A 22,507-nucleotide genomic window follows, 5' to 3' on the forward strand; every position below is an offset into this window, starting at 1 on the left:
GAAGTTGTCCTGGTACCTTAAGTATGCTAAGAAAAATATAAAATATATTGCTTGACACTTTTCACTAATGTTTCCTATTTATGCTATTTTAAGCCCTGCTGGCTTGTCATTTTTGTGTAGGATGTTATACTTGTTAAAATGATGTGAAATTTATACAGTAGCCTATTGGAGATGTGTATAAGCTACTGTAATTTTTGCGGAATTTTCTATACAATTTGGTATGTATTTATTATTTAACCTAATTATCTAAATAAATTAATAAAGGCATGAAAATAATTTATTTAGGAATGGCCACTATGTTTTCTAGCGTTCATTTGATGTATGTTAACTGTTGGTAATATTGGTAGTACTCATGGTGTTATTCTTGTATCTAATGAAATATTATTTTCACTATCATTTATTTATAGTGACTTTCTGGACAGATTTTAGAGTTAAGCAAATTAACTGGTGAACTTGATGTTTGCTGTGAATTTGGTCAATAACAAAGTTGTAGAAAACTTGTTTATCTAGCTTGTGTCAAAATTTCAAGGCTTTTGGCCTAGTAATGTGAGAGTTATATCAATTGGAAGTCAGCACTCCCAACTGCCTACTCTCTAGAATCTATAGATAATTTTGTAAGATTAGTCTGTTTGACCTAGTTTGAGTTTGAATTAGACTTTGTTGATTAAACGAAAGTTGTAGATAATTTTATAAGATTTCCAGATTGTCTTGTTGCATGTCTTTTGGATTAGTACAACTCCAGTTATGGATAAAACTAGCTGCTGCTGTTTGCAGCCTGAAAACTGTGATTGCAGTGAATAACTTGTTTGCTTGATATGAGTCGATGTGATGAGTTAGATGCTAGGCTAATTAAAATAACTTGTTAGTTGCAGGTGCTAGACCTATTATTGAAGATGAACAACTTTATCTTAGGTTGTTAGAGCTTGGTTAGTGTGCCGTTCTTGTTTTCTAAAAGAGATATGCACCTACTCGGTAAAATAGATGTTAATCTTGTATCATCGTGTCTTTCATGCGTCCATCTGTACATGGCTGTATATTTCATTATCACCTTCCATCTCTTGTGCATGCATGATTCTTATACTATGCATATGCATGCAATAGGTGTTCCGGAGGGAGTCACGCTTTTGGAATTCGAGCAATTACTTTTGGAGGAGCAGCAGCAAGCTCTAGAGCAGGAGGCCAGGCTCTAGAAGAAGGAGCCAGCGAAGAAGTTCTTGAGTGTCCCAACCACCAACCTTCATCTTTTCTAAAAGGCAAGCCCCGGAGCATTTTAAGTCTCTTATGTTTTGAAAATTGTTACTTTGAGTATCTTTATTTGTTGATGCATTAAGTGATAGGAATTGGATGCAAACACTTGTTGCATATATATCTATTCCCTGGCCAGTATACGTACCCTGAATCCTATTTAGGTCTATGAGCGAATCGAAGCTTAGCCTTGCTTAGACCGGTAAAAGTTAGGTGATTTCCTGTCACCTGCAAGTTAGGATGAGGTCTGGTCATAGTTGGCTATATTTGCTATCGTGGAAGATAACCATGGGTTAATAATGAATTGTGACCGGGCGGGTTGTCGATAGAGAAGCAACAAGGCAGGGAGGTCTTGGGTGTGGATCTATCCCCGTCTGTGTCGATTAAGGACTGATTCGCTATACGTCCTCATGTCATGTTGAATGCATGCCTATCACTTAGTTGGCTAGATAACTCATTCCGACCGCAAAGCCGAGTAGCTCAACTCTGGTCGGAAGAATGAGAAGTGAAAGTGCGCACCCTGGCGGTAGTAAGGATGTGTGGGGAGCCATTGGCGTAAGTCCTAGGTGAGATTGACCACCTGGCAGAGTGGACTCCCTGAGGGTGCGGCGTTGCTCGGAACCGCGATTCCTGAGTTGTACCAAAGGTGACCTAAGGCTGCCTTTGCGCGGTATACCTAGGTTTGTGTTAGGAATACCCCTCTAGCTAGATAGGAATCGATTCGAATCGTTGTCTCTCCCAGATAGTGAGAACTTAACTGAGTAGCGACAACGTAGATGCACTTAATGGAACTTGGTGGTTAAATCGATAATGATGATGATACAACATTATATCGGATATGGTTACTAATGTTTGGAGTTAATCAATTGCTTGCTCTAGTACAGATGCTAATCTAGTTGACAGGTTAATATTGATAACTTGCTGCTTACTCATAATTTAAATTATGCTTTTATATCATTAAAGCGCTTATGCAAAATGGTTGTGAAGCAAGATCCACCGATAAAGCCTTGCATACTCCTTGGTGTCATTTATTTTTGGTTTACGACGGGTAAGTCTAGCTGAGTATATTTTCGTACTCAGGGTTTATTCCCCCTTGTTGCAGATGACGTGCTCTACGGGCGGACACTCTGCCGGTGGAGTTTCAAACCCTTCTCACTTCCGTTCCATTGTCGAGTTGATCCACATCAACTCCAACTTCATCTCCTTTGTAAATGTGTCAATACCACCAAGTGTACACCACCATGTGTATGTGTGTTAGCATTTTCACAATCATTTTTCAAAGGATTAGCCACTCAACTTGCCACATCACTCAATCCTAGCGACGATGCAAAGTTAGATCACTTGAGTGGCACTTAGATGATCGATATGCAAACAAGTTTGCCCCTTTTGATAGTACGGCCATCTATCCTAAACCCGGTCATCAACTTCTCTACACACCTATGACCGGTGAAATGAAATGCCCTAGGTTATACCTTTGCCTTGCGCATTCCATTCCATCTCCTCCAATGTTGATGCAACACATGCACCAACATGATCAACAATGATATGATCCACTTCATATTATTACGTGATCATATTGGTTCATCGATCTTGACATCACTTGCTTTTCACCGTTGCCTTTGTCCATCGGCGCCAAGTCTTGCTCAAGCTTCACCGCCATGCAGTCCATCTCTCCAAAGCCTCCGACTTGCCCTTCGCGCTTGCAACAGGTCCATCAAGCCAAGTCTTGTCTTGATCTTCTCCACCTTGATCACATGACTCAATGTCATGTCTCATGTGCAATGAGCTCCTTCATCATCACATGTGTGAGCTTTGCAACATCTCCAAGCCATTTTCACCTTCATGGCATATGTTGTTCACACATATGTACCTGTAGACTAATCACTTGTATATCTCACATAAACATAATTAGTCCACCTAGGTTGTCACTCAATTACCAAAACCACACAAGGACCTTTCAATCTCCCCCTTTTTTGGTAATTGATAACAACTCTACAAAGATATGAAAATTAAGCTCTTTTGGATTCATGTTGCTTGCCCAAGTAATTTTACCATGTGAAAATGATTTTGGACAAGTACCACAAACCTGAGATGGTAGTATTAGCTCCCCCTACATATGTGCTAGAGTGTTTGATTTGAAGGTCGCACATATGCATAGATTAAAATTGTGGGAGAGTAATTACTACAAAATGATGCTAAGGTGTATAGAATAAACCTTTGAAGCATGTACCAATCGAAGTTGCACCTTTAAGTTCATCCTTAGCACCAAGGTTAGCTAGATATCACTTGGAAATAAAGGCACTAGATATCTTGTGAGATCAACATTAAAAGCAAGGTACTAGCATTACTTGAAAAGCATACCAAGTGTCTAGCTATCATCCTATGCATGCTAGTTATCAAATCATCATTCAAGTTCTATAACTAGCATACACCACACAAGCATGTATATTGAATTTGAAAGCTTATGCAATGCAAGCAAGCACATGAATATGCACATATCAAATGCAATCAATCAAAGTTCATGAGCTTGCTCCCCCTACTTGTGTGCTTCTCTTGTCTAAGAAATTTTGATCCATCTCTTTTCTTCAATTTTGCTCCCTCTTTGTCCATATCCATGTCCAACCTCTACTTCTTTGAGCTTTTATATCTTATCTCTCCCCCTTGTATAATCTCAATCTCAAAGCTTTCATATCTTTGTACAATCTCTCCCCCTTTGTCATCAATTTCCATAAAAGGTGAGCTTCTCATTGATGCAAAGGTATACGTTTGGGGTAGATGGTTGAGGCTTGAATCTTGCATTTTTATGGACATTACTTGATTGTTGGAATGACACCACTTGTAGATACCACTTGTAACTCATACCACTTGTATCTTGTGTAAGGCTTCTTGAGATACCACACATAGGATCTTTGATCTTGATACCAATTTGTGTGACACCTCCCTCTATGTGATAGCATGGGTCATCCATTTGATACACTTGAGCTCTTATAGGTGAGGGATGCATTCTTTATTTGATGATCACTTAAAGTTGAGGATCACTTGTGGAACCATCGTCTTGCATGATTGATATTATGTGTAGATATGATATCACTTGAAAGAATCTTCTAGTATGGAACCACTTGTTGGATTTTTCAATAAAAACCATTTCTTAAACATTTGCTATCTTCATGAGTACCACTAATAGGATATCACTTGTGAGTTAATCTAGACATTACTTGTAGATTCTTGATGAAATACTTGAGTCTAGATACCACTTGTAACAAACAAACTAGATACCCATTTGCATTGTTGTCTTGTGCTTGTACTTTTATCACTATCATGAGCTTCTATGGTTAGCTTGAACTAAATTGATTTGCCTAAGCTTTCAAGTCCGGTTTGAACCAATGGCAAGCTTCTTCACACCTCTTGCAAGGGTTATCTTGCCAATGTTGTACTTATCACTTGTTAGCAATCCAAATTAGATCAAGTACTTGGGATCACTAGCTCATGAACAAATTCATATACTAACCACTAGATCAAGTAATAATGCAAGTAATAGTGGTAGATTATGAATTTAAACATTTCATTTGTTATGCATGATCCTATGAAGTATGAACTATATGCACTAACTGCATACTAGTAAGGGATGAAATGATCATGCACATTACAATGATATCTTTGCTATGTTGGAGTAGAGGATAGTCACATAGATTTCAATTCATTACTCCAGTAGCAATGTGAAGTCCAATTATAAGCTTGGTGAAGACCAATAGATACCATGTTGAATTTCATTCTTCACCCATATGAAATGAATACCACTTATGATCAAGTGCACTTTCTTGTTGTGGTTGGCTTGCTTTATCTTTTGATCTTTGCTTGCATGAGAGTATCAATTTGAGAATACCACTTGAAATATCATGACTAGCTCTCTTTTGGGTGTTGCTTGCTTTTCTTGATCAACCCTTTTGATTGCTTCAACTAAGCATCTCAAATGTTTCTCGGATCACCACTTCCATGTTAGCCTTCCAAGCACCACACTTGGTTCACCTACACATAGGCGGCAAGCCCCTACACTAGGGAGAAGTGACCTCTCTCCAAGAATCATTCTCGATACTCACTTGAAATGACTTGATTGATTGATCCAAGTGATGGACTTAACTTGGTGAGTAACCTTGATTCCTTCTTTAAGTCCTTTTCTTTCTTCTTGTTTAAGTCCTTTTCTTTCTACCAAATGATTTCCAATAGTCACTAGAACTTAAACTTTAACTTCATCTTGAGTTTGATCTTGATCTTTCAATTTGAGTACCGAATGTGTGCAAAGTACACTCCACAATCAAATAGCCTTGTACTCTTTGCTTGTCATGCTTCTAGATCATCTCAAAACCAAACTTAGGTACCTCAAACACTTGTAAACATATTTCCAACTTGAGGACATTTCAATCAAAGTGACTCTAGATCAATCCAACATTTGTCATTTTTCTGACAGATTTTGTACCCTTCAAAGAAATAAGCATATCTCCCAAAGTATAAATCCAAATACCACTAAATTTGGTGGAGGTGTGCAATACTAAGTTACCTAGCAGCTGTAAAATTTTTAGCTTCATTTGACTTCAAGATTGCTACCAGATTTCAATTCTTCTACCACTGCTATATGCTGAAAACAGCTGCACTATAACTGACAAGATCCACTCCAAAACCGAAGCATTTCTTATCCAATTCTCATAAAAATTGTACAAAATCTTATACCATAAGTCTATAGCATGTACACCAATTTTTATGCCAATCCAATAAGTGTTGATTACTCAAACATGGCTAAGATCACAGCTAGCTTAGATTCTCAATTATAGGACAGATTTCAACAATTTAGCTATACTTCATCATGTATGAATCAAACTTGAAACTAACTTGTTTGAATACTTCCATAAGACATATATCCATTCAAATCACCTCATAGCAAGAAATATTGCATATTTATCCAATTCAGTCAACTTATATGCATCCAAATGAAATGATCAACAAGAGATATACCTTGGTTAGCTCATGATCATCCAACTAGCAAGCTTCAACTCAATTATTTGCAAGTCATCAAATGTATCCAATGAATCACCAACAACTTTAATTATAACACTTATATGTTGATAGCATTTGGACTTCATTCAATTTTCACTTGGCATTGGGTTTGGATGTGCACTAGGCTTCATATCTTGATTCAACACATGATGATCAATATGAAATCAATTGAATCAAGTCTCTAATGCTGATGGTACCTACAAACAATCATCCACTTTTTGATGGTACCCAAACAAGTTTGGGTCCTCTCAAGTTAGGTGCAACATACTTAGGCATAGCCTTAGTATGAATAGTGGGATATTTTGCAATAGCAACCATAGAGGTACCATTACCACCCTTTCTAAGCAAATTATTATCAACAATTGAAATAGGCTTAGAAGTGTCACCTAGGGGACATGAATGTGCCATGTGTACCCTTTCCCGGCATGAGTAGCACTTTCTCTTTGATTGAGCCTTCTCTTCCTTGCCCATATGGTGCTTCTCATTGTCTTGCCTCTCATGGATTGCTTGATCCTTTTTCTCAAGCTTGGTAGGACACTTAGAGGCAAAGTGTCCCGTACTTCCACACTTGAAGCACTTGATGTGAGCATAATCTTTCTTCTCATCTTCATTTTTACCTATCATCTTGGCATCTTGAGTTTGCATTGGATGCCTTGCCTTTTCTCCCCTTCTAGTTTTCTTCTTCTTTATCATCAAACCACCACCATCTTCATGGTTGATCTTGATTTGAACTTGGGGTGTCTTCTCTTGCTCAACTTGTGGTTTTGGTTGAGGCTTCACTTGTTGCTTCACCAATTGCTTGGTTGGGCACATTGAGGTAAGATGACCCCAAGTGCGGCACTTGAAGCACTTGTCATGCTTTAGCCTCTCTTCTTCTTTTATATTCTTGAGCTTCTCAATGTTAAGGCAACCATTTGCAAGGTGTTCCACTTCATGACACCGGTAGCACATGGTATGAGAGAGCTTTCTTTGTTGTAGCTTCTTCATCTTTCTCTCTCTCTTTCTTTCACCCTTTGTCATCTTCTTCTTGAAGCCAAGGCCACACTTGTCACCATAGTTTCTTTGAGTCTTCAACATATGCTCAAAGGTGACTTTTGAGTTGTAGCACCTCTCTAACTTGTTGCTCAAATTCTTCACTTTATTTTTGAGCTCATTGTTCTCCTTCAAAAGGTTAGTCTCACAAGACATAGAAGTAGAACAAGAATCTATTTGTGAAGAACATGGCATTTCTAATAAATTATCACAAGAGGTGGATACATGCTTCTTGCCTACATCACAAGGGTTGGCAACAATTTGTGATTTATCATTTGATCCATGTGATGAGCTCTCATTATTTTTAAGTTTCTTTGTGAACATTTTAATGAGAGAAGCATGTTGTTTTAATAATTCATCATGAGATGCAAGTAGTGTCTCATGATTCAATTTTAGCTCATCATGTGAAGATTTATAGGCATCAAGTAATTTCTTATGTTCTTCACAAGAGTTCTTTAGAAATGAGTTTTCATTTTCTAATTTCAATGTTTTAGTTTTCTCATTATCTAAAAACATGGTCATGCTAGCAAGTCTACTAACAAGCTCATCATATGAATCAACATGATCAACCACATTATCATTTGTTACCTTAGTGTCACCTTTGACATGAAGCAATGTGGTGATGTAGTTGGAGAGCTTGTAGTAGCATCTTCATCATGGCTTGAGCATGAACCATCATCACCATCAAGTGTGCATGGGGTAGCATCATCACTTGCAACACTTATGGCATCATCATCAACCTTGTCAAGTGAACTTGTAGTAGATCGATCATCATCATCATCACTTGACCATGAGGTGGAGCAATCTTCCACAATCACCAAATTGTGATTATGCTCAACACACTCATGCACCTCCTTCTTGGGCTCATCCTCCTTCTTGAATTTACCATCATCCCATGTGGAGGAATCACCAAAGGTTTTCTTGATGGACTCCCATATCTCACGAGTGGTTCCCTTGATGTTTACCTGTTTCATCAAATCAAAGCTTAAAGCATCCATTAGAAAACAACAAGCATGTGCATCAAATTCATAGAGAACTCTTTGAGCTTTGGTGAGATTTCTATGGTCCAAGACATGGGTGAGACCACTTGTGACAACCCACCAAAATTTAGGTCCCTTTGCACAAAAATGATCAAGCATGTGATTTTTCCAAAGTGCAAAGTTTGTGCCATAAAAAATGTGTGTCTCACAAACATCTAGCCCACTAGACGCCATCCTCTTGGGTCAGTGAAGACCACAAATGAGAGACCTCGCTTTGATACCACTTGTAGGGTCGAGATGGCGGACTAGAGGGGGGTGAATAGTTCTTTCTAAAATTAATCGTGTTGGCTAACTGAAACAAGTGTAGAATTAGAACTATTGGTCTAGCCAAGACTACATCCCTCTATCTATGTTCTCTAGCACCTTCCAAAGATACTAATTAAGCAACAAAGGTGCCGGGCTAGCTAGAGCTCACCTAACCAATTATAGGAGCAAGGTCACACAAACCTATGCCACAAGTACTTTAAGTAACAAGGGAGCTCCTACACATGCTAGTAAGCAAAAGCACAAAGCCAACTAAGCTCAATAGCAATGCTCAATAACAAGGCAACCAATGCCAAATTAGAGAGCACAAATACTTAGCTACACAAACTAAGCAAAGTGACTAACAAGGTTACACAAACCTAATTAGCCATGCAAGGGAGCTACTTCTATGCTACACAAGCAAGAAGGTAACTAGTAAGCTACACAAGCTAACTAGTTACAAGAGCAACTACACAAGCACAATGTATATGAAAGTAATTACAAGCTTGTGTAATGAGGATGCAAACCAATAGGAAGAACAAGGCTGACATGATGATTTTTCTCTCGAGGTTCACATGCTTGCCAACACGCTACGTCCCCGTTGCGTCAACCGCTCACTTGGTGGTTCGACGGCTAATTGGCATCACCCGCCAAGCCCGCACGTCGGGCACCACAAGAACCTACCCCAAAAGTGAGGGTAGCTCAATGACATGCTCAACTAGAGTTGCTCTTCGTGGCTCCCGCGGGGCGAGCACAATGCCCCTCACAAAGCTCTTCTCCAGAGCACCGCACAAGCTTCTTGTGGGCTTCGACAGAGACCACCACCAAGCCATCTAGGAGGTGGCAACCTCCAAGAGTAACAAGCACCACCGGCTTGCAACTAGATCACCTAGTGCCACTTGATGCAACCTCACGATGCAATCGCACTAGAATCGCTCTCTCATACAATCGAATGATCACTATCAAGTATATGTGAGATGAAGGGCTCCCAAGCACTACTACACAAGCCACCAAGGCTCTAGTGTGCTCAGGTACTAGCCCAAGGCTGACCATGGCTTCTATTTATAACCCCATGAACAAATAGAGCCGTTACCCCTTCACTAGGCAAAAGTCGAGACGACCGGACGCTCTGGTCCGATCGACCAGACATGGGACCTCAGCGTCTGGTCATGTGATGCACGCCACGTGTCCCCTACTTCAAACGCTATTTGTCCAATCTCAATGGTCATCTATTGACCGGACGCAGTAGCTTGAATTGACTAGACGTAGCAACCCTAGTGTCTGATAGTTTCTAGTAAGGTACCAGACATGACTGGACACGTCCGATCGATCACGATCGGATGCAGCACCAGCGTCCGGTCACTCTTTGGCCTTTTTGCTTTGCCTATGTCACCACATGTCACCCTGACCGGATGCACACAGTCAGCGTCCGGTCACTTCTAGCGCCAGCGTCTGGTCGATGACCAATGCCTGCATGCTGTCTGTTGCCATTGACCGAACGCATGACCCCAGCGTCCGATCACTGTGTGACCAATGTTCGGTGCACTTTATGAGACCTTATCTTTTCTATCTAGTGTGCCGGTGGCACCATCGGACTATCCGCACTCTACGGGCGGACACTCCACCGATGGAGTTTCAAACCCTTCTCACCTCCGTTCCATCGCCGAGTTGATCCACATCAACTCCAACTTCATCTCCTTTGTAATTGTGTCAACACCACCAAGTGTACACCACCATGTGTATGTGTGTTAGCATTTTCACAATCATTTTTCAAAGGATTAGCCACTCAACTTGCCATGCCACTCAATCCTAGCGATGATGCAAAGTTAGATCACTCGAGTGGCACTTAGATGACCGATATGCAAACAAGTTTGCCCCTCTTGATAGTATGGCCATCTATCCTAAACCCAGTCATCAACTTCTCTACACACCTATGACTGATGAAATGAAATGCCCTAGGTTATACCTTTGTCTTGTGCATTCCATTCCATCTCCTCCAATGTTGATGCAACACATGCACCAACATGATCAACAATGATATGATCCACTTCATATCATCACATGATCATATTGGTTCATCGATCATGACATCACTTGCTTTTCACCATTGCCTTCGTCCATCGGCACCAAGTCTTGCTCAAGCTTCACCACCACGCGGTCCATTGCTCCAAAGCCTCTAACTTGCCCTTCACGCTTGCAACCGGTCCATCAAGCCAAGTCTTGTCTTGATCTTCTCCACCTTGATCACATGATTCAATGTCATGTCTCATGTGCAATGAGCTCCTTCATCATCACATGTGTGAGCTTTGCAACATCTCCAAGCCATTTTTACCTTCATGGCATATGTTGCTCACACATATATACCTGTGGACTAATAACCTATGTATCTCACATAAACACAATTAGTCCACCTAGGTTGTCACTCAATTACCAAAACCATACAAGGACCTTTCACCATCCGGTGTTGGAAAGCCATCATCCTTCTCCTCGGTGTCATCCGTAGTGGGGGTAGGGTCTTTCCCCTACTCCCCTTTGTTGGAGCCTCCAGACAAGAACCGCCGCATGAGGCTGTAGTCCTTGAGCAGATGCTTAACAGGAAAGGTGTGGTTCGGGCATGGCCCCTCGAGTAGTTTTTTTGAAGTGGTTCAGAGTGCCCTCCATGGGCTTCTAACCACCCTTGCGGTCAGCAGCAGCCACGAGCGAGTCCTCATGCTGTTGCTTTTTATTCTTCCTTTTGGTGGAACAATTGGAGGTGCCTTCGCCAGCACCCTCATCTCACCTTGCCTTGCCCTCAAGGCGATCGAAGATCGCTCCGACTGTCTCTTCTCCTAAGGCATGACTGGTGGCAATGTCCAGGAGTTCCTTGGTGGTTTGTAGGCCCCTACGTCCTAGCTTATGAACCAAGGACTCACAGGTCATCCCAAATAGGAAGGCTCCTATCACATTGGCGTCAGTGACGTTAGGGAGCTCGTTGCACTTTTAGGAAAAGCATCGAATGTACCCACAGAGGGTCTCACTGGCCTTCTAACAGCAGTTCTTGAGGTCCCATGGGTTCTTAGGGTGCTTGTATGTGCCCTAGAAATTTCCCACAAAGATCTCCTTCAAAACCGCCCAACTCTAGATTGCGTTAGACGGCAGGTGTTCCAACCATGCTCATGCCGAATCGGCCAAGAACACTGGAAGGTTGCGGATAATGAAGTCATCATTATCCACACCACCGGCTTCATAGGCAAGCCGATAGTCTTCGAGCTAAAGTTCAGGGTTTGTCTCCGTAGAGTACTTAGGGATATTGGTAGGTGGTCGGTACCTTGGTGGGAAAGGGGCGTTGAGGATGTGCTGGCTGAAGGCCAGAGGGCCTAGCAGGCTGAGGCTTGGGCTTTGGTCCTCGCCACTATCATAGCGTCCGCCGCAATGAGGTTGATAGCCATGGTGGGCTCCTTCTCTTGGGTCGCTATAGGTGTGTCTACGGGCATCGAGGGTGATGCGTGCATTGTGGTTGTGGCCGAGACGTTGATGTATCGGGATCACAGCACGCCGCCTGCCGCCTTGTGGTGCCTGGTGGACTGATGCGTCCCTAGCGGGGTGCACCGAGGGCATGCGCTGGCTGGTGTCAAGCTCACATCACTGAGACAATGAGCTTTCCGCCTACTATGCCGTCGCATGCTCGAGCAGCATGCGAATCTCGCAGTGGGCCAAACAATCCTCGAGCGTCGCGCCCTCTAGAAGGCCACGAAGCAAGGCTGGTGCGGTGGTGATGTTCTGGCTTGCCCGAACAAAGTGAGGAAGGGTTTCCTCATTGACGATGATCCTTTGGTTTACGTCATGGGCCACGATGCTTGCATGCCCATCGTCTCCGTGGCGTTCGATCTCCCGATCGACCTCCACGTATTCTCGAACAAGCTGTTGTCTAGCTTCATCGATCTCTCACTTTTGGGCTCTCAGCTGCTCCATCCCTATGCGAGGTGGGGTCACTATCTCCCCTTTGGTTTCACCACCGAGGTTGCCTACCGAGGTAGCCTCCTCCATGGAGATGCTTTCAACGTGTTCCTCGGGGGTACCCGCCATGAAACTTTCCTGGGAGGGGTGATGGCTCCCCCTGCTGGAGTTAGAGCCAGAGTCCAACCCCAGCCCCTCCACAAGGAGGCCATGGAGGGATTCATGATGCTTTCGATCATCCCCATGAACTCGTTGTTTACGGGGGACGAGATCATGTGCTGTGCCACAAGATGGCTAACGGTCATTGCGGCATTGCGGAGACCGAACGAAAGCGCCATCGGGGTGTTCCATGCAAAGTGTTCTAGAGAGAGGGTGAGGCAATGCAGGTCCTCCCTAGATGGCTAGGGTCCAAGGGGGATGCCGAGCTAGCGCTCAAGCCCACCGTAGTTGAAGTTGATGGAGGGGAGAGATTGGATGGCGGCGTGGGCCAATGCCAACTCTCCTCCCACCGTGACGATGAAGTCCAGGTCACCAAAACACACGTGTGCACCTAGGACACAACTGATTGCATGGTTAGCCATTCGAGGCCTGATTTGGAACATGCAAAGGCCCCTACCTGGCACGCCAACTGTCAGTGTTTCAAACAAACACCAACTAGCAAATTTATATTGTTGCGCGTTAGGCTCGGATGGTGTACTAAAGGATACAAGGTTTATACTAGTTCGGGCAGAATGTCCCTACGTCCAGTTTGCTGCTGTTTGTGTTATTAGAACCAAAAAAGGTTCATAGTAGGGGGTACAAACGGTTGAGAGAGGGATATGTCCCAAGTCTCTGATGGAAAGGTCAAAAGGACTCCAAGAGCTCGATTGCTGCTTGACTATGTGTTGTGTGTTGAATTGATCTGTCCCCCAAGTGGGGTGCCCTACCCTCCCTTTTATAGACCAAGAGGGGGGTAGGGGTTATAGATGGGAGAAAGAGGAAAAAACCAAAGGTAGAGGAGGTCCTTCGAAGGTGCCAGGTCTTCCTTTTCCCTTGAGCCTACCCTGCTGTCATGGTAGACCATGCTCGGGATAGCATGCCTTGCTGATCCTGATAGGGCTAGGCTCTGGCTTCATTTTAGCAAGTGGTCACGTCCCATCCTCCCTCGGGGGATGGTGTGGTGTGTTAGGGTTCCAAGCCATGACTCTATAGGGAGTAGATGGGGAAGTGACTATACGCCTGTTATGTTGATGATGTGAGTTCTCTCTTGGACTATAGTGGCTGTCGTATGCCTATGTTAGTATCCATGCCCAAGGGCTGATGGCGGCACCTACAACACTGTAGGACAAAAGTCAGCACCTACAACACTATTCAGGATCTGTCAGGTTAGAAAGGGCTTAAAGCGCCTGTCCCATCATATCCTGGCGATACCTTTCTACAGGCATGCATGGCATGGTCCTCGGTACTATGGTTGACCTGAGTGTCCTATCTTACCTCCTACTCATCATCAGGAAGGAGCAGGGTGCAGTCATCGAGCGAGGCGGAGCTAGCCCTCAGCCGTCGGGCGAGGCAGAGCCAGCCCTCAGCCGTCGGGCGAGGTGGAGCCAGCCTTCAGCCGTCGGGCGAGGCGGAGTCTAGCCCTCGAGGGTCGGGCGAGGTAGAACCAATCTTCCGTCGTTTAGGCAAGAAGCGTAGTTGCGTTCTTGTCTGACCAGGAGCGTCAACATCCAATGGTTATTAGTTCCACCACATTGGGTACCCCGGTATTAGGTCCTAGACAGGAGCTGACAAGAAAATCTAGAGATTTCATATATGATGATTGGAGGAACAAGAAGAATAGTTACTGTATAAGAGATGGGGATGTGTTTGGGTTTCTAAATGTATAATCCATTGATGCCCTCGTTGTCTTGTTTGTTCCCTTTGTACCATTGGCCCTCCAGCTCCTCTAAATGTATACTCACGTACCTAACACTGCAGTACGATCGTATCACAGACGTCCATCCAACAATCGAAGAAACTATCTAGACAGGAAGTGAAGGCGTGGCACCGCAAACTGGCTAGTACTATGTACATCGTCCACGTCAACAAATTTTGTCTATCTATATGGTGTTGGAGCTTTAAGAAAAGTGTGCTGGTTAGTATCTGTCGACACAGAATTTTCGTCCCGTGCCGAGGACACACGCAGCAAGCCAGAAGGGAATGCTCAATGGAGCTATAGATCTGCCTAGCTTTAGCGCAGGGATGGTCGATCCTACGTACTCCTCCCAAGACGTGCTAGTCAATTTGACCCTATAATTGATAAGGAGAGAAAGCTTATTAGTAATTAAGGGCAGAACTTGCCGGTGTTGCCAGACAGTCCCGAATGTGCGGCTCAGAGAGCCGATATGAATGGAGATCGACTAAATAGCTGATTCTAGCATATTCATGAGAATAAATTGGTTAAAACTCATTGGGTTGTATAAGAAGAATCGGTTATCATTCAAGATAAATGTCGTTATTTGAATAGATATTAATCAATGGCAATAAGATGTCAACAATGATTGGTTTATGCTGAGCCAATGATTACAAGCAACCGAACCCCTTTTATATAAAGAAACAATTCAACCCCATTTAACCATTTAATAATGATAAATCTAATGAACATGTTAGATCTCATCTATCGCTATGACCAGTGGGGCATGAGGTAGAATCATGCAGGCCGTAGAAATAACAATAAACTCAACGACCCTAACTCATTACTAATACCAGTGGGGCATGAGGCAGAATCATGCAGGTCGTAATACAATAATAAGATCATGAGGCTAACATATCTTTCAACCTATCTCTACTTCAATGGCCTCGTGATGCGAACTGTCCGTGAAAGCACTCGATATCGGCTAAAACAACCGATTCAGTCATAGCGCACAATTAAAGTCATGCCTTATCAGGAATAGATCTACCGAATAATGATCCCCACTCCATGGTGCTAACAGTGGGGTGTGAGGAAGAATCACACAGGCCATGATAACGGGCTATGGAACGGTTTTCGCTAGCCAATAAATTTACTAAAGACGCAACATGCTCTAACCGCACGCTATGCACGATCAAGATTGATGTAAAACAGCCGATAAAACGTAACTCATCATTTAATGCACAGATTAGATCAGTTTTAGATTAACAAATGATGGGCTAAACAATATATAAGGCCGATCTAGATCAATCCCAATCGGATAGAGTGATATTGCTATAATTTAGACAAATAATGAAAGCAATAAGCAATATCGGTAACTTAATGAATCTACCAAAGACTGCCATTCTAAGGTAGAGCCGATAACTTGACCTTGATCTAGTTCATGCAGTGCGGGTTGACCGGATCGATGCATCCATACTTGAACTAGACAAGAATCGATAACTAACTTATACCAGAGTCGCAGTGGAGGTCAACCGGATCGATGCAGTCGTACGAACAGAGATATAAGCCATGATAGTACTTACAACAAGTAGTGGAGGTCAACCAGATCGATGTAGCCATACTCTACTCCTACTCCTAAGGGGTGGCCAGAGCCAAAAAAGTAAATGACTTGTATATTGGATTGATTGTTGTCCTTTTTACAATAGCCGGGGCTCGGTATTTATTCCCAGAGTCTAAACATGAATCCTACTTGATCACAATTCATTATAATCTTTGGTATAAAGGAAAACATTCCTAATTTAAGATAACTTGGACTCTAATCTTTCCCCTTTTGTAGAGTCCATCATGTTTCGTCCTGGCACCGATCGTAGCCTTTGTCATTATTTGCCAGCGCTGCATGAAGAAAGCCAATTCCGATGCTGCATTCGAATCAGCTAATTTCGATCTGCACGCAATTGCTTCCTTGATGACATAATCTTAGGAGCTTTTAAGTCTCCGTGAGACTCCTTCCAAATTTTGGTGTAAACACATGCCCTCCAATTTTGGGATAAAAGTAATTTTATTCCAAAATTATCATGTCTGTATCCCTGATTCATCTACAGTTGTAGGCAGAGAATCTTGATCTAGGATCTACTATTTGTTGCCATCCGCATCACATGAGCCTATGCCTCAAAACTTTTACAAGAGCATCACTGCTTCACGAGCACTTGGATTCATCTTTTTGGGTCGGCTATAAAATGTTTATCCGACCCTGGTGAGAGCAAATCAACAATCCAGCCATGTTTTTCTTCCATCTGCTCCCTCGAGTGCTTCTAGCTCTGCCGAACCCTCCATGGTCCATTCTTTTACTATGAAGATCTTGAGTGGTTAGAAGAATCCTTGTGCATAGGGTGATTGTGTCGCTCATTCTAGCACCTTGTCGAGCAAGAGGATTAGCTACTATAGCTAGAAGAAGTCTTTTGATATCACCTGTGTCTTCTCACCATGCTCACAGAGCTGTTCTTGTGTTTGTAAGGACTAAAATGTGTGGACACCTTTCCCTTGTTCGTTCCACCAAATGCCCACCGGGAAAGCCACATGCTTCTTTCCCACAGTTTCCTAGCCACCGAGAATCAGCTGGGCATCTGTTGGGTGGCCTTTCCCCTTTTCCTAGCACAATTCTATTAATGGGCCGACGTGACTCCGTTCATGATGACCTTCGGCCTTATGGGGATTCGGACTCCCTTCAATCCAAAGAAGTCTTGGTGAGTCGGTCTCTGGTCAATGTAAATTCTTCGTATCCGCCCCATGATATTTTGTAATTCAGGGAAGTAATAAGTCCGAATTTGTTATTTTTTTGTTATCTATCCCCTAAATTTCCAGAGTGTCGATCCGTTTCTGTTCCTAATTTTAGTTTTACACCCTCGGTGAAGTCTATCTTCTTGCCTTCCTGGGCTATATATACGGGCCATGGCTCTAGATCGAAAACCACCCACTTCGTCTCAAACTTTCTGCATCCATAGTATAGTTTCTGCTTTTTCCATAGGCTTGAGATAATGGAGAACAGCAATAGATCTGCTGAGGAGGCTCTTGATGGATCTACATCATCGCGCCAGCACATCCATCATCAAGAGGGTGCACCTCGTGATTCTCCTGTCATTTCAGAGCAGAGGGCTGACTCTACTCAGCCTTTGGAGTCATCCTCAGCACCAATTTGTTGCTAGCTTCCTCGCTATCTGAGGAGGCCAAGAGATAACGATGACTTGACCGCTTCCATTGATTGGACCAGCAAGAAACTTGCCAACTGCCTTGCTATTGCGGAGTCAGCTCTAGCCATAGTTCAGGGCCAATCACCCCTAAGGCTAACTCGGTGCAGGAGAGGCTGACCAAGCTTGAAGCCAGAATTGCTGGTAAGATATTTACCATAATTTTCTGTTTCTTCTTAACTTTTGCCTCCAATACCCTGATCACCTCTTCCTTATATCCTTTAGATCTATCGTCTCAGCTGGAAAGCCTCCGTTTAGCTACGAACCATGCGGCGGGATTCGTCAATGCCAGGGGCACCGTTGTGGTAGTTTGCTTGTACGACATCCCAAACTATGTCAGAGAAGTTGCTCTTCATGGCGTTCGTTATGGCGCTGCCATGGCGCTGGCTGTTGCACAAGTTCACTCCGACCATGATCTTCGACTTCTTCCCCATGGAGCTCCAGCCACCGGATACCCTGGAGATTATGAGCGCCCAGTCGAGAATTTCTCTGACGCTGCAATCTTTGTAGTCCTAACCTCCCAGGCCGATGATATAGTGAACAAAGTGTTTTCTGGTCTATAGCTTATAATAAGTGACATCAAGCAAACAATTCCATCATCTCCAATGATTTTCCTTTTACTTCATGCACCACTTTGTCTGTGTTTGCCTCGCTCCTGCGGGCGACACGTATCGTATCGGCTTTTACCATTCTGGGTTTATCTTCGCACTAGAAGTGATACCTTTCTAGTATCGATTATTAGAACTAACAGTTGAGCAAATTGGTTGTCAAGTATTACTCCAAACATTAGGGTAATCTTCCTTTAAATATTCCCCATTCGATTGCTCTGCCGAATTCCTCTTCTCCTCTTAGTGTTTCCAAAAATGTAAATATTACCAGGTGCACAACGTTTGATCCGATAAGGTTTCTCCTGATTAGGCAACCATACTGGCTATCTCACTTTTGGTCGTCAAGGGTAATCCATCCCTAGCTTTCTCTAGAGTCTCATTGCCATTGACCATCATAAGTAGATCTTCGAGAGCATCCCTAGATCAGCTGAAGAAGTCAAACGGATTATGGGAGCTGATGCTATTCGGCTTAGAAATTTTGAGAGCGACCCATGACGTTCCAGACTTGAAATCTGCATGTCAACGTGTATCTTGTGTAGAATTGATCATACTCTCTGTTATTTAATTACGCTTCTTTTTTGGCTAAAGAGCCGATTTGATACAGCCGATCCTAGACTTCTAATCCAATCAAGTCTGAAAACATGGCTTTTATTAAGATAACCCTTCGATTTCCTGCCTCCAGTTGCTCAACGTCGTATTCCCATCAGCATTAGTAAAGTGGCGCTTCGCCTTCCATTAATTGTGGTTGCCTTTTGCGTGTCTTGGGGTGTCCGCCTCTTCGCTTTAGGTCTTCAAATATCAGCTGGTGGCTTTGGCCTCGAACACATCTCCACTCACAACTGTTCCTTTGCTCTTCTCTACCTGCCAAAACCCTATAGTGGTTTTCTGTCTCCCTCTCATAGATCCAATCATCCCTCATGGCTGGTTAAGACAACTGAGGCAAGCACGTGGCGGAGGAAATCCCGTAGGATAACATGCCAATGAACCAGCGTCTCCGACGCATGAGGTGAGATTGACATTTTTTGTTTGTGATGATGAATAGTTCCAACTCACCTATAGGTTTGTTGTGAATGATAGTCTTCATCCCCTTCCTAGGGCTAGTGGGCCTTCTGACGCCGCATCTTCTATGCCGGCCTCGTCATTGGATTCTTCCAACTCCTACAATGGCGATGACACCCGGCGCTACCTTCATGAGTGGAGGATGGCTCAGAATCGTTATTCCGAGGCAACTTGGGAGAACGGCCAACTGGAGATTCGCCTCAGGGTCTCTCAGGTCGCCCTTCACGTGGCTGAGGAGGAGGCCAGGGTCATCCAACCATGGCTGGCTGAGTCTAATGCCATGGTGGTGGGTAAGATAAATTCCAAGAACACCTCATTCTGATTTCCATTATATTTATCTTGATAATCTTTTATTCCTGTGACTGTTAGCCCTGACGGTGTAGTTAGAGTCTCTCCAACTGGTGATGAACGTGACCCCGGATGTCATCAATGCACGAGGTTCCCCTATCGACGCTCATCTCCAAGACGTCTTGGTCCGTGTTCAGGAGATTGCCCTCTACGGTGTTCATCATGGTACGGTGGTGGCACTGACCGCGGCACAAGTCCAAACTAGGTATGAGCTCCATGCCATGGAGACTGGTTTCCCAATGGGCGACGGCCCTGAGGAGCATGAGGACCTGCTCGAAGAATTCATCATGGTAGCGGAGGCCATAGTAGACATCACATCCGCTAATGATGTGGTGAACAAGGTCTTTGATTAGTCTGTACTTAGGGTAATCTGATAAACAAAGACTCCTATTCTTTCATGTATGTGCCTCAGTGCAATGCCCTTGTGTATGACTATTTTTTTTGCTTTTTGTTTTTGCTCTATAGGCGATACATATCGTATCGGCTTTCATTATCTTTGAAGATTTTCATTTTTTGAACTAGAGGCGATACCCCCCTGGTACTGGCTATTAGAGCCGAGAACGAATCGGCTATCAAATGTTGATCAAATGTTAGGATAACATCCCGCAGAACTTTTCATATCAAAGTTCAAACAATTAACCAACCCAGGTCAAGCGTCCTATTAAGCAAAACTGTCGACATAGAATTTTGTCCCATGCCGAGGACACACGCAGCAAGCCGGAAGGGTACGCTCAATGGAGCAGATCCGCCTAGCTTCAGCGCAGAGTTGGTCGATCCTGCGCAATCCTCCCGAGGCGTGCTAGTCAATTTGACCCTGTAATTGACAAGGAGAGAAAGTTCATCAGTAATTAAGGGCGGAACTTGCCGGTATTGCCAGACAGTTCCGAAAGTATGGCTATGAGAGCCGATATGGAAGGAAATCAGCTAAATAGTCGATCCCAGTATATTCATGAGAATAAGTTAGTTAGAGCTCATGGGGTCATGTGAAGAAGAAATGGTTATCATTCAGAATAAATATCATTTAAGCAAACATTAATCAATGGCAATAAGATATCGATGATGGTTGGTTTATACTGAGCCAATGATTACAAGTAACTGAACTCCTGTTTATGTAAAGAAACAATTCAACACCGCTCAACAATCTAATAAAGATAAATCTAATGAACATATTAGATCTCATCTATCGCCATGACTAGTGGGGCATGAGGCAGAATCATGCAGGCCGTAGAAACAACAATAGATTCGACGATCCTAACTCATTACTAATATCAGTGGGGCATAAGGTAGAATCATGCAGGCCGTAATACAATAACAAGATCATGGGGCTAACACATCTTTCAACTTATCTCTAGTTCAACGATCTCGTGATGTGAACTGTTCATAAAAGCATTCGATGTCGGCTAAACAGCCGATTTAGGCATAGCGCACAGTTAAGGTCATGCCTTCTCAGGAACGGATCTACCAACTGACAATCCCCACTCCATGGTGCCAACAGTGGGGTAAGAGGCAGAATCCCATAGGCCGTGATGATGGGCCATGGAACGGTTCTCGCTAACCAATAGATCTACTCAAGATCAAACATGCCTTAACCACACGCCATGCACGATTAAGATTGATATAAAATAGCTAATAAAAACATAATTCATCTTTTAAGATATAGATTAGATCAGTTTAAGATTAGCAAATGATGGGTTAAATAAGATATAAGGCTGATCCAGATCAATCTCAATCGGGCAGAGTGATATTGTTGTAATTAGATAAACAATGAAAGCAATAAGCAATATCGGTAACATAATGAATCTACCAGAGACTACCATTCAAAGGTAGAGCTAATAACTTGACCTTGATCTAATTCAAGCAGTGGGGTATGAGGCAGAATTACACAGGCTATACTTGAATTAGGCAAGAGTTGATAACTAGCTTATACTAGAGCCACAGTGGGGGTCGACCGGATCGATGCAGCCATACGAACAGAGGTATAAACCATGACGGTACTTACAACAAGCAGTGGAGGTCGACAGGATTGATGTAGCCGTACTTGTTGAAGAACTCACTGAGATCTACTCTACTCCTACTCCTAAGAGGTGGCTGGAGCTAAAAAAGTAATTGACTTGTATTTGATTGATTGGTTCTTTTTTACAATAGCCGGGGTTTGGTATTTATACCCGGAGCCTAAACATGAATCCTATTTGAGCATGATTTGTTACAGACTTTGGCATAAAAATGAAAATATTCCTAATTTAAGATAACTTGGACTCTAATGTTTCCCTTTTTGTAGAGTCCAACATGTTTTCATCTTGGCATTGATCGTAGCCTTGTCATTATCTGTTGGCGCTGTCCAAAGAAAGCCGATTCCTAGATTTTGCGTCTAAATTAGCTGTTTCTAATCTACCCGCAACCGATCCCTTGATGATACGATCCTAGGAGCTTCTGGGTCTTTGTGAGTCTCCTTCCAAATCTTGGTGTAAACAAAAATAGAACTCCTTTGAGAAATCAATTAACTCTAAATAACACTTGCACTTTGACTCAGCATTCATATACATCGGCCTAAATCTATCTCCAAGGCTCAATGTTTATTTTTCCTTTAATCCAACGGCCGATGTGAAGCCGTGACTTTTCTACTAAAACAAACTCTTAGAGCTGATCACTTGCATCGGCTGTTGGCTTTCATTGTTGATCTTAATGAAGCCTCCTTCCCATGACTTGCTAGAAAAACATTCGAAGTCTCCTAGTTCCCAAAAGACTGGATCGACTGTTGTGATGCTCATGGACTCATCAGCACGAACCATTTTGACATCATGTCCATGCCATTGAATCAAACACAGATGCATG

The 22,507-nt window shown here is 43.1% G+C and overlaps 1 protein-coding gene across 1 annotated transcript in view; it reads right to left on the minus strand.

Annotated features, from left to right (window-relative positions):
• Nucleotides 1–22,507, minus strand: part of LOC136546306 (photosystem I chlorophyll a/b-binding protein 6, chloroplastic) — a 45,174-nt gene that overhangs the window by 16,036 nt on the left and 6,631 nt on the right. The window lies entirely within an intron of this gene.

The sequence above is a fragment of the Miscanthus floridulus genome, chromosome 3 (genome assembly GCF_019320115.1).
Source record: "Miscanthus floridulus cultivar M001 chromosome 3, ASM1932011v1, whole genome shotgun sequence".
NCBI lineage: Eukaryota > Viridiplantae > Streptophyta > Magnoliopsida > Poales > Poaceae > Miscanthus > Miscanthus floridulus.